This window comes from Symphalangus syndactylus, chromosome 20 (genome assembly GCF_028878055.3).
Source record: "Symphalangus syndactylus isolate Jambi chromosome 20, NHGRI_mSymSyn1-v2.1_pri, whole genome shotgun sequence".
Taxonomy (NCBI): Eukaryota; Metazoa; Chordata; class Mammalia; order Primates; family Hylobatidae; genus Symphalangus; species Symphalangus syndactylus.
The window spans coordinates 71,950,712-71,964,083 of NC_072442.2; positions in this window are offsets into that span (position 1 = coordinate 71,950,712).

The following is a 13,372-nucleotide window of genomic DNA, read 5'->3' on the forward strand; positions in this document are numbered from 1 at the left end:
TGTCTTCAAATATAAACTACACAGAATCATTCGGTGAAACTTATTTCTGATCTGTGCATTCATCTAACAGAGTTAAACCATACTTTTGATTGAGCAGATCTGAACACTCTTTCTGTTGAAAATGCAACTGGACATTTGGAGCGCTAAGTGCGTAGTAGTGGAAAAAGGAATATATTCAAATATAAACTACACAGAAGGATTCTGTGAAATTTCTTTCTTATCTGAGCATACAGCTAAAAGAGTTAAACCATACTTTGATTGAGCAGTTTTGAAACACTCTGTAGAAAATGCAACTGGACATTCGTAGCGCTAAGTGGGTAATAGTGGAAAAGAGAATATGTTCAAATATAAACTACACAGAAGCATTGTATGAAAATTCTTTCTGTTCTGTGCATTCAACTAACAGAGTTGAACCTTACTTTTGATTGAGCCGTTCTGAAACACTATTTCTGTAGGAACTGCAATTGGACATGCTAAGCGCTAAGAGGCCTACATTGGGAAAAAGAATATCTTCAAATAAAAACTACACAGATGCATTCTGTGAAACTTATTTCTGATCTGTAAATTCAGTTAACAGAGATAAAACATATTTTTGATTGAGCAGTTATGAAACACTCTTTTTGTAGAAAATGCAAGTGGAGATTCGGAGCGCTAAGAGGGTAATAGTGGAAAAAGGAATGTCTTCAAATATAAACTACACAGAATCATTCGGTGAAACATATTTCTGATCTGTGCATTCAGCTAACAGAGTTAAACCATACTTTTGATTGAGCAGATCTGAACACTCTTTCTGTTGAAAATGCAACTGGACATTTGGAGTGCTAAGAGCGTAGTAGTGGAAAAAGGAATATATTCAAATATAAACTACACAGAAGCATTCTGTGAAACTTCTTTCTGATCTGAGCATTCAGCTAACAGAGTTAAACCATACTTCTGATTGAGCAGTTTTGAAACACTCTGTCTGTAGAAAATGCAACTGGACATTCGTAGCGCTTAGTGGGTAATAGTGGAAAAGAGAATATGTTCAAATATAAACTACACAGAAACATTGTATGAAACTTCTTTCTGTTCTGTGCATTCAACTAACAGAGTTGAACCTTACTTTTGATTGAGCCGTTCTGAAACACTCTTTCTGTAGAAACTGCAATTGGACATTCTGAGCGCTAAGAGGCCTATATTGGGAAAAAGAATGTCTACAAATAAAAACTACACAGAAGAATTGTGTGAAACTTCTTTCTGTTCTGTTTGTTCCACTAAAAGAGTTGAACATTAGTTTTCATTGAGCCGTTCTGAAACACTCTTTCTGTAGAAAATGCAAGTGGAGATTCGGAGCGCTAAGAGCGTAATAGTGGAAAAAGGAATGTCTCCAAATATAAACTACACAGAATCATTCTGTGAAACTTCTTTCTGACCTGTGCATTCAGCTAACAGAGTTAAACCATACTTTTGATTGAGCAGATCTGAACACTCTTTCTGTAGAAAATGCAACTGGACATTTGGAGCGCTAAGAGAGTAGTAGTGGAAAAAGGAATATATTCAAATATAAACTACACAGAAGCATTCTGTGAAACTTCTTTCTGATCTGAGCATTTAGCTAACAGAGTTAAACCATACTTTTGATTGAGCAGTTTTGAAACACTCTGTCTGTAGAAAATGCAACTGGACATTCGTAGCGCTAAGTGGGTAATAGTGGAAAAAAGAATATGTTCAAATATAAACTACACAGAAGCATTGTATGAAACTTCTTTCTGTTCTGTGCATTCAACTAACAGAGTTGAACCTTACTTTTGATTGAGCCGTTCTGAAACACTCTTTCTGTAGAAACTGCAATTGGACATTCTGAGCGCTAAGAGGCCTCTATTGGGAAAAATAATATCTTCAAATAAAAACTACACAGAAGCATTGTGTGAAACTTATTTCTGATATGTTCATTAAGCTAACAGAGATAAACCATACTTTTGATTGCGCAGTTCTGAACACTCTTTCTGTAGAAAATGCAAGTGGACATTCAGAGCGCTAAGAGGGTAATAGTGGAAAAAGGAATATATTCAAATATAAACTACACAGTAGCATTCTGTGAAAATTCTTTCTGTTCTGTGCATTCAACTAACAGAGTTGAACCTTACTTTTGATTGAGCCGTTCTGAAACACTCTTTCTGTAGAAACTGCAATTGGACATGCTAAGCGCTAAGAGGCCTACATTGGGAAAAAGATTATCTTCAAATAAAAACTACACAGATGCATTCTGTGAAACTTATTTCTGATCTGTAAATTCAGTTAACAGAGATAAAACATATTTTTGATTGAGCAGTTATGAAACACTCCTTTGTAGAAAATGCAAGTGGGGATTCGGAGCGCTAAGAGGGTAATAGTGGAAAAAGGAATGTCTTCAAATATAAACTACACAGAATCATTCGGTGAAACTTCTTTCTGATCTGTGCATTCAGCTAACAGAGTTAAACCATACTTTTGATTGAGCAGATCTGAACACTCTTTCTGTTGAAAATGCAACTGGACATTTGGAGCGCTAAGAGCGTAGTAGTGGAAAAAGGAATATATTCAAATATAAACTACACAGAAGCATTCTGTGAAACTTCTTTCTGATCTGAGCATTCAGCTAACAGAGTTAAACCATACTTTTGATTGAGCAGTTTTGAAACACTCTGTCTGTAGAAAATGCAACTGGACATTCGTAGCGCTAAGTGGGTAATAGTGGAAAAAAGAATATGTTCAAATATAAACTACACAGAAGCATTGTATGAAACTTCTTTCTGTTCTGTGCATTCAACTAACAGAGTTGAACCTTACTTTTGATTGAGCCTTTCTGAAACACTCTTTCTGTAGAAACTTCAATTGGACATTCTGAGCGCTAAGAGGCCTATATTGGGAAAAATAATATCTTCAAATAAAAACTACACAGAAGCATTGTGTGAAACTTATTTCTGATATGTTCATTAAGCTAACAGAGTTAAACCATACTTTTGATTGCACAGTTCTGAACACTCTTTCTGTAGAAAATGCAAGTGGACATTCGGAGCGCTAAGAGGGTAATAGTGGAAAAAGGAATATATTCAAATATAAACTACACAGTAGCATTCTGTGAAAATTCTTTCTGTTCTGTGCATTCAACTAACAGAGTTGAACCTTACTTTTGATTGAGCCGTTCTGAAACACTCTTTCTGTAGAAACTGCAATTGGACATGCTAAGCGCTAAGAGGCCTACATTGGGAAAAAGAATATATTCAAATAAAAACTACACAGATGCATTCTGTGAAACTTATTTCTGATCTGTAAATTCAGTTAACAGAGATAAAACATATTTTTGATTGAGCAGTTATGAAACACTCTTTTTGTAGAAAATGCAAGTGGAGATTCGGAGCGCTAAGAGGGTAATAGTGGAAAAAGTAATGTCTTCAAATATAAACTACACAGAATCATTCGGTGAAACTTCTTTCTGATCTGTGCATTCAGCTAACAGAGTTAAACCATACTTTTGATTGAGCAGATCTGAACACTCTTTCTGTTGAAAATGCAACTGGACATTTGGAGCGCTAAGAGCGTAGTAGTGGAAAAAGGAATATATTCAAATATAAACTACACAGAAGCATTCTGTGAAACTTCTTTCTGATCTGAGCATACAGCTAACAGAGTTAAACCATACTTTTGATTGAGCAGTTTTGAAACACTCTGTCTGTTGGAAATGCAACTGGACTTTCCTAGCGCTAAGTGGGTAATAGTGGAAAAAAGTATATGTTCAAATATAAACTACACAGAAGCATTGTATGAAACTTCTTTCTGTTCTGTGCATTCAACTAACAGAGTTGAACCTTACTTTTGATTGAGCCGTTCTGAAACACTCTTTCTGTAGAAACTGCAATTGGACATTCTGAGCGCTAAGAGGCCTATATTGGGAAAAAGAATGTCTACAAATAAAAACTACACAGAAGAATTGTGTGAAACTTCTTTCTGTTCTGTTTGTTCCACTAAAAGAGTTGAACATTAGTTTTCATTGAGCCGTTCTGAAACACTCTTTCTGTAGAAAATGCAAGTGGAGATTCGGAGCGCTAAGAGGGTAATAGTGGAAAAAGGAATGTCTCCAAATATAAACTACACAGAATCATTCTGTGAAACTTCTTTCTGACCTGTGCATTCAGCTAACAGAGTTAACCATACTTTTGATTGAGCAGATCTGAACACTCTTTCTGTAGAAAATGCAACTGGACATTTGGAGCGCTAAGAGAGTAGTAGTGGAAAAAGGAATATATTCAAATATAAACTACACAGAAGCATTCTGTGAAACTTCTTTCTGATCTGAGCATTTAGCTAACAGAGTTAAACCATACTTTTGATTGAGCAGTTTTGAAACACTCTGTCTGTAGAAAATGCAACTGGACATTCGTAGCGCTAAGTGGGTAATAGTGGAAAAAAGAATATGTTCAAATATAAACTACACAGAAGCATTGTATGAAACTTCTTTCTGTTCTGTGCATTCAACTAACAGAGTTGAACCTTACTTTTGATTGAGCCGTTCTGAAACACTCTTTCTGTAGAAACTGCAATTGGACATTCTGAGCGCTAAGAGGCCTCTATTGGGAAAAATAATATCTTCAAATAAAAACTACACAGAAGCATTGTGTGAAACTTATTTCTGATATGTTCATTAAGCTAACAGAGTTAAACCATACTTTTGATTGCGCAGTTCTGAACACTCTTTCTGTAGAAAATGCAAGTGGACATTCAGAGCGCTAAGAGGGTAAGAGTGGAAAAAGGAATATATTCAAATATAAACTACACAGTAGCATTCTGTGAAAATTCTTTCTGTTCTGTGCATTCAACTAACAGAGTTGAACCTTACTTTTGATTGAGCCGTTCTGAAACACTCTTTCTGTAGAAACTGCAATTGGACATGCTAAGCGCTAAGAGGCCTACATTGGGAAAAAGAATATCTTCAAATAAAAACTACACAGATGCATTCTGTGAAACTTATTTCTGATCTGTAAATTCAGTTAACAGAGATAAAACATATTTTTGATTGAGCAGTTATGAAACACTCCTTTGTAGAAAATGCAAGTGGAGATTCGGAGCGCTAAGAGGGTAATAGTGGAAAAAGGAATATCTTCAAATATAAACTACACAGAATCATTCGGTGAAACTTCTTTCTGATCTGTGCATTCAGCTAACAGAGTTAAACCATACTTTTGATTGAGCAGATCTGAACACTCTTTCTGTTGAAAATGCAACTGGACATTTGGAGCGCTAAGAGCGTAGTAGTGGAAAAAGGAATATATTCAAATATAAACTACACAGAAGCATTCTGTGAAACTTCTTTCTGATCTGAGCATACAGCTAACAGAGTTAAACCATACTTTTGATTGAGCAGTTTTGAAACACTCTGTAGAAAATGCAACTGGACATTCGTAGCGCTAAGTGGGTAATAGTGGAAAAGAGAATATGTTCATATATAAACTACTCAGAAGCATTGTATGAAAATTCTTTCTGTTCTGTGCATTCAACTAACAGAGTTGAACCTTACTTTTGATTGAGCCGTTCTGAAACACTATTTCTGTAGAAACTGCAATTGGACAGGCTAAGCGCTAAGAGGCCTACATTGGGAAAAAGAATATCTTCAAATAAAAACTACACAGATGCATTCTGTGAAACTTATTTCTGATCTGTAAATTCAGTTAACAGAGATAAAACATATTTTTGATTGAGCAGTTATGAAACACTCTTTTTGTAGAAAATGCAAGTGGAGATTCGGAGCTCTAAGAGGGTAATAGTGGAAAAAGGAATGTCTTCAAATATAAACTACACAGAATCATTCGGTGAAACTTATTTCTGATCTGTGCATTCAGCTAACAGAGTTAAACCATACTTTTGATTGAGCAGATCTGAACACTCTTTCTGTTGAAAATGCAACTGGACATTTGGAGCGCTAAGAGCGTAGTAGTGGAAAAAGGAATATATTCAAATATAAACTACACAGAAGCATTCTGTGAAACTTCTTTCTGATCTGAGCATTCAGCTAACAGAGTTAAACCATACTTTTGATTGAGCAGTTTTGAAACACTCTGTCTGTAGAAAATGCAACTGGACATTCGTAGCGCTAAGTGGGTAATAGTGGAAAAGAGAATATGTTCAAATATAAACTACACAGAAACATTGTATGAAACTTCTTTCTGTTCTGTGCATTCAACTAACAGAGTTGAACCTTACTTTTGATTGAGCCGTTCTGAAACACTCTTTCTGTAGAAACTGCAATTGGACATTCTGAGCGCTAAGAGGCCTATATTGGGAAAAAGAATGTCTACAAATAAAAACTACACAGAAGAATTGTGTGAAACTTCTTTCTGTTCTGTTTGTTCAACTAAAAGAGTTGAACCTTAGTTTTGATTGAGCCGTTCTGAAACACTCTTTCTGTAGAAAATGCAAGTGGAGATTCGGAGCGCTAAGAGGGTAATAGTGGAAAAAGGAATGTCTCCAAATATAAACTACACAGAATCATTCTGTGAAACTTCTTTCTGATCTGTGCATTCAGCTAACAGAGTTAAACCATACTTTTGATTGAGCAGATCTGAACTCTCTTTCTGTAGAAAATGCAACTGGACATTTGGAGCGCTAAGAGAGTAGTAGTGGAAAAAGGAATATATTCAAATATAAACTACACAGAAGCATTCTGTGAAACTTCTTTCTGATCTGAGCATTCAGCTAACTGAGTTAAACCATACTTATGATTGAGCAGTTTTGAAACACTCTGTCTGTAGAAAATGCAACTGGACATTCGTAGCGCTAAGTGGGTAATAGTGGAAAAAAGAATATGTTCAAATATAAACTACACAGAAGCATTGTATGAAACTTCTTTCTGTTCTGTGCATTCAACTAACAGAGTTGAACCTTAGTTTTGATTGAGCCTTTCTGAAACACTCTTTCTGTAGAAACTGCAATTGGACATTCTGAGCGCTAAGAGGCCTATATTGGGAAAAATAATATCTTCAAATAAAAACTACACAGAAGCATTGTGTGAAACTTATTTCTGATATGTTCATTAAGCTAACAGAGTTAAACCATACTTTTGATTGCGCAGTTCTGAACACTCTTTCTGTAGAAAATGCAAGTGGACATTCGGAGCGCTAAGAGGGTAATAGTGGAAAAAGGAATATATTCAAATATAAACTACACAGTAGCATTCTGTGAAAATTCTTTCTGTTCTGTGCATTCAACTAACAGAGTTGAACCTTACTTTTGATTGAGCCGTTCTGAAACACTCTTTCTGTAGAAACTGCAATTGGACATGCTAAGCGCTAAGAGGCCTAAATTGGGAAAAAGAATATCTTCAAATAAAAACTGCACAGATGCATTCTGTGAAACTTACTTCTGATCTGTAAATTCAGTTAACAGAGATAAAACATATTTTTGATTGAGCAGTTATGAAACACTCTTTTTGTAGAAAATGCAAGTGGAGATTCGGAGCGCTAAGAGGGTAATAGTGGAAAAAGAAATGTCTTCAAATATAAACTACACAGAATCATTCGGTGAAACTTCTTTCTGATCTGTGCATTCAGCTAACAGAGTTAAACCATACTTTTGATTGAGCAGATCTGAACACTCTTTCTGTAGAAAATGCAACTGGACATTTGGAGCGCTAAGAGCGTAGTAGTGGAAAAAGGAATATATTCAAATATAAACTACACAGAAGCATTCTGTGAAATTTCTTTCTGATCTGAGCATTCAGCTAACAGAGTTAAACCATACTTTTGATTGAGCAGTTTTGAAACACTCTGTCTGTAGAAAATGCAACTGGACATTCGTAGCGCTAAGTGGGTAATAGTGGAAAAAAGAATATGTTCAAATATAAACTACACAGAAGCATTTTATGAAACTACTTTCTGTTCTGTGCATTCAACTAACAGAGTTTAACCTTACTTTTGATTGAGCCGTTCTGAAACACTCTTTCTGTAGAAACTGCAATTGGACATTCTGAGCGCTAAGAGGCCTATATTGGGAAAAAGAATGTCTACAAATAAAAACTACACAGAAGAATTGTGTGAAACTTCTTTCTGTTCTGTTTGTTCAACTAAAAGAGTTGAACCTTAGTTTTGATTGAGCCGTTCTGAAACACTCTTTCTGTAGAAAATGCAAGTGGAGATTCGGAGCGCTAAGAGGGTAATAGTGGAAAAAGGAATGTCTCCAAATATAAACTACACAGAATCATTCTGTGAAACTTCTTTCTGATCTGTGCATTCAGCTAACAGAGTTAAACCATACTTTTGATTGAGCAGATCTGAACTCTCTTTCTGTAGAAAAAGCAACTGGACATTTGGAGCGCTAAGAGAGTAGTAGTGGAAAAAGGAATATATTCAAATATAAACTACACAGAAGCATTCTGTGAAAATTCTTTCTGATCTGAGCATTCAGCTAACAGAGTTAAACCATACTTTTGATTGAGCAGTTTTGAAACACTCTGTCTGTAGAAAATGCAACTGGACATTCGTAGCGCTAAGTGGGTAATAGTGGAAAAAAGAATATGTTCAAATATGAACTACACAGAAGCATTGTATGAAACTTCTTTCTGTTCTGTGCATTCAACTAACAGAGTTGAACCTTACATTTGATTGAGCCTTTCTGAAACACTCTTTCTGTAGAAAGTGCAATTGGACATTCTGAGCGCTAAGAGGCCTATATTGGGAAAAATAATATCTTCAAATAAAAACTACACAGAAGCATTGTGTGAAACTTATTTCTGATATGTTCATTAAGCTAACAGAGTTAAACCATACTTTTGATTGCGCAGTTCTGAACACTCGTTCTGTAGAAAATGCAAGTGGACATTCGGAGCGCTAAGAGGGTAATAGTGGAAAAAGGAATATATTCAAATATAAACTACACAGTAGCATTCTGTGAAAATTCTTTCTGTTCTGTGCATTCAACTAACAGAGTTGAACCTTACTTTTGATTGAGCCGTTCTGAAACACTCTTTCTGTAGAAACTGCAATTGGACATGCTAAGCGCTAAGAGGCCTACATTGGGAAAAAGAATATCTTCAAATAAAAACTACACAGATGCATTCTGTGAAACTTATTTCTGATCTGTAAATTCAGTTAACAGAGATAAAACATATTTTTGATTGAGCAGTTATGAAACACTCCTTTGTAGAAAATGCAAGTGGAGATTCGGAGCGCTAAGAGGGTAATAGTGGAAAAAGGAATGTCTTCAAATATAAACTACACAGAATCATTTGGTGAAACTTCTTTCTGATCTGTGCATTCAGCTAACAGAGTTAAACCATACTTTTGATTGAGCAGATCTGAACACTCTTTCTGTTGAAAATGCAACTGGACATTTGGAGCGCTAAGAGCGTAGTAGTGGAAAAAGGAATATATTCAAATATAAACTACACAGAAGCATTCTGTGAAACTTCTTTCTGATCTGAGCATACAGCTAACAGAGTTAAACCATACTTTTGATTGAGCAGTTTTGAAACACTCTGTAGAAAATGCAACTGGACATTCGTAGCGCTAAGTGGGTAATAGTGGAAAAGAGAATATGTTCATATATAAACTACTCAGAAGCATTGTATGAAAATTCTTTCTGTTCTGTGCATTCAACTAACAGAGTTGAACCTTACTTTTGATTGAGCCGTTCTGAAACACTATTTCTGTAGAAACTGCAATTGGACAGGCTAAGCGCTAAGAGGCCTACATTGGGAAAAAGAATATCTTCAAATAAAAACTACACAGATGCATTCTGTGAAACTTATTTCTGATCTGTAAATTCAGTTAACAGAGATAAAACATATTTTTGATTGAGCAGTTATGAAACACTCTTTTTGTAGAAAATGCAAGTGGAGATTCGGAGCTCTAAGAGGGTAATAGTGGAAAAAGGAATGTCTTCAAATATAAACTACACAGAATCATTCGGTGAAACTTATTTCTGATCTGTGCATTCAGCTAACAGAGTTAAACCATACTTTTGATTGAGCAGATCTGAACACTCTTTCTGTTGAAAATGCAACTGGACATTTGGAGCGCTAAGAGCGTAGTAGTGGAAAAAGGAATATATTCAAATATAAACTACACAGAAGCATTCTGTGAAACTTCTTTCTGATCTGAGCATTCAGCTAACAGAGTTAAACCATACTTTTGATTGAGCAGTTTTGAAACACTCTGTCTGTAGAAAATGCAACTGGACATTCGTAGCGCTAAGTGGGTAATAGTGGAAAAGAGAATATGTTCAAATATAAACTACACAGAAACATTGTATGAAACTTCTTTCTGTTCTGTGCATTCAACTAACAGAGTTGAACCTTACTTTTGATTGAGCCGTTCTGAAACACTCTTTCTGTAGAAACTGCAATTGGACATTCTGAGCGCTAAGAGGCCTATATTGGGAAAAAGAATGTCTACAAATAAAAACTACACAGAAGAATTGTGTGAAACTTCTTTCTGTTCTGTTTGTTCAACTAAAAGAGTTGAACCTTAGTTTTGATTGAGCCGTTCTGAAACACTCTTTCTGTAGAAAATGCAAGTGGAGATTCGGAGCGCTAAGAGGGTAATAGTGGAAAAAGGAATGTCTCCAAATATAAACTACACAGAATCATTCTGTGAAACTTCTTTCTGATCTGTGCATTCAGCTAACAGAGTTAAACCATACTTTTGATTGAGCAGATCTGAACTCTCTTTCTGTAGAAAATGCAACTGGACATTTGGAGCGCTAAGAGAGTAGTAGTGGAAAAAGGAATATATTCAAATATAAACTACACAGAAGCATTCTGTGAAACTTCTTTCTGATCTGAGCATTCAGCTAACTGAGTTAAACCATACTTATGATTGAGCAGTTTTGAAACACTCTGTCTGTAGAAAATGCAACTGGACATTCGTAGCGCTAAGTGGGTAATAGTGGAAAAAAGAATATGTTCAAATATAAACTACACAGAAGCATTGTATGAAACTTCTTTCTGTTCTGTGCATTCAACTAACAGAGTTGAACCTTAGTTTTGATTGAGCCTTTCTGAAACACTCTTTCTGTAGAAACTGCAATTGGACATTCTGAGCGCTAAGAGGCCTATATTGGGAAAAATAATATCTTCAAATAAAAACTACACAGAAGCATTGTGTGAAACTTATTTCTGATATGTTCATTAAGCTAACAGAGTTAAACCATACTTTTGATTGCGCAGTTCTGAACACTCTTTCTGTAGAAAATGCAAGTGGACATTCGGAGCGCTAAGAGGGTAATAGTGGAAAAAGGAATATATTCAAATATAAACTACACAGTAGCATTCTGTGAAAATTCTTTCTGTTCTGTGCATTCAACTAACAGAGTTGAACCTTACTTTTGATTGAGCCGTTCTGAAACACTCTTTCTGTAGAAACTGCAATTGGACATGCTAAGCGCTAAGAGGCCTAAATTGGGAAAAAGAATATCTTCAAATAAAAACTGCACAGATGCATTCTGTGAAACTTACTTCTGATCTGTAAATTCAGTTAACAGAGATAAAACATATTTTTGATTGAGCAGTTATGAAACACTCTTTTTGTAGAAAATGCAAGTGGAGATTCGGAGCGCTAAGAGGGTAATAGTGGAAAAAGAAATGTCTTCAAATATAAACTACACAGAATCATTCGGTGAAACTTCTTTCTGATCTGTGCATTCAGCTAACAGAGTTAAACCATACTTTTGATTGAGCAGATCTGAACACTCTTTCTGTAGAAAATGCAACTGGACATTTGGAGCGCTAAGAGCGTAGTAGTGGAAAAAGGAATATATTCAAATATAAACTACACAGAAGCATTCTGTGAAATTTCTTTCTGATCTGAGCATTCAGCTAACAGAGTTAAACCATACTTTTGATTGAGCAGTTTTGAAACACTCTGTCTGTAGAAAATGCAACTGGACATTCGTAGCGCTAAGTGGGTAATAGTGGAAAAAAGAATATGTTCAAATATAAACTACACAGAAGCATTTTATGAAACTACTTTCTGTTCTGTGCATTCAACTAACAGAGTTTAACCTTACTTTTGATTGAGCCGTTCTGAAACACTCTTTCTGTAGAAACTGCAATTGGACATTCTGAGCGCTAAGAGGCCTATATTGGGAAAAAGAATGTCTACAAATAAAAACTACACAGAAGAATTGTGTGAAACTTCTTTCTGTTCTGTTTGTTCAACTAAAAGAGTTGAACCTTAGTTTTGATTGAGCCGTTCTGAAACACTCTTTCTGTAGAAAATGCAAGTGGAGATTCGGAGCGCTAAGAGGGTAATAGTGGAAAAAGGAATGTCTCCAAATATAAACTACACAGAATCATTCTGTGAAACTTCTTTCTGATCTGTGCATTCAGCTAACAGAGTTAAACCATACTTTTGATTGAGCAGATCTGAACTCTCTTTCTGTAGAAAAAGCAACTGGACATTTGGAGCGCTAAGAGAGTAGTAGTGGAAAAAGGAATATATTCAAATATAAACTACACAGAAGCATTCTGTGAAAATTCTTTCTGATCTGAGCATTCAGCTAACAGAGTTAAACCATACTTTTGATTGAGCAGTTTTGAAACACTCTGTCTGTAGAAAATGCAACTGGACATTCGTAGCGCTAAGTGGGTAATAGTGGAAAAAAGAATATGTTCAAATATAAACTACACAGAAGCATTGTATGAAACTTCTTTCTGTTCTGTGCATTCAACTAACAGAGTTGAACCTTACATTTGATTGAGCCTTTCTGAAACACTCTTTCTGTAGAAAGTGCAATTGGACATTCTGAGCGCTAAGAGGCCTATATTGGGAAAAATAATATCTTCAAATAAAAACTACACAGAAGCATTGTGTGAAACTTATTTCTGATATGTTCATTAAGCTAACAGAGTTAAACCATACTTTTGATTGCGCAGTTCTGAACACTCGTTCTGTAGAAAATGCAAGTGGACATTCAGAGCGCTAAGAGGGTAATAGTGGAAAAAGGAATATATTCAAATATAAACTACACAGTAGCATTCTGTGAAAATTCTTTCTGTTCTGTGCATTCAACTAACAGAGTTGAACCTTACTTTTGATTGAGCCGTTCTGAAACACTCTTTCTGTAGAAACTGCAATTGGACATGCTAAGCGCAAAGAGGCCTACAATGGGAAAAAGAATATCTTCAAATAAAAACTACACAGATGCATTCTGTGAAACTTATTTCTGATCTGCAAATTCAGTTAACAGAGATAAAACTTATTTTTGATTGAGCAGTTATGAAACACTCTTTTTGTAGAAAATGCAAGTGGAGATTCGGTGCGCTAAGAGGGTAATAGTGGAAAAAGGAATGTCTTCAAATATAAACTACACAGAATCATTCGGTGAAACTTCTTTCTGATCTGTGCATTCAGCTAACAGAGTT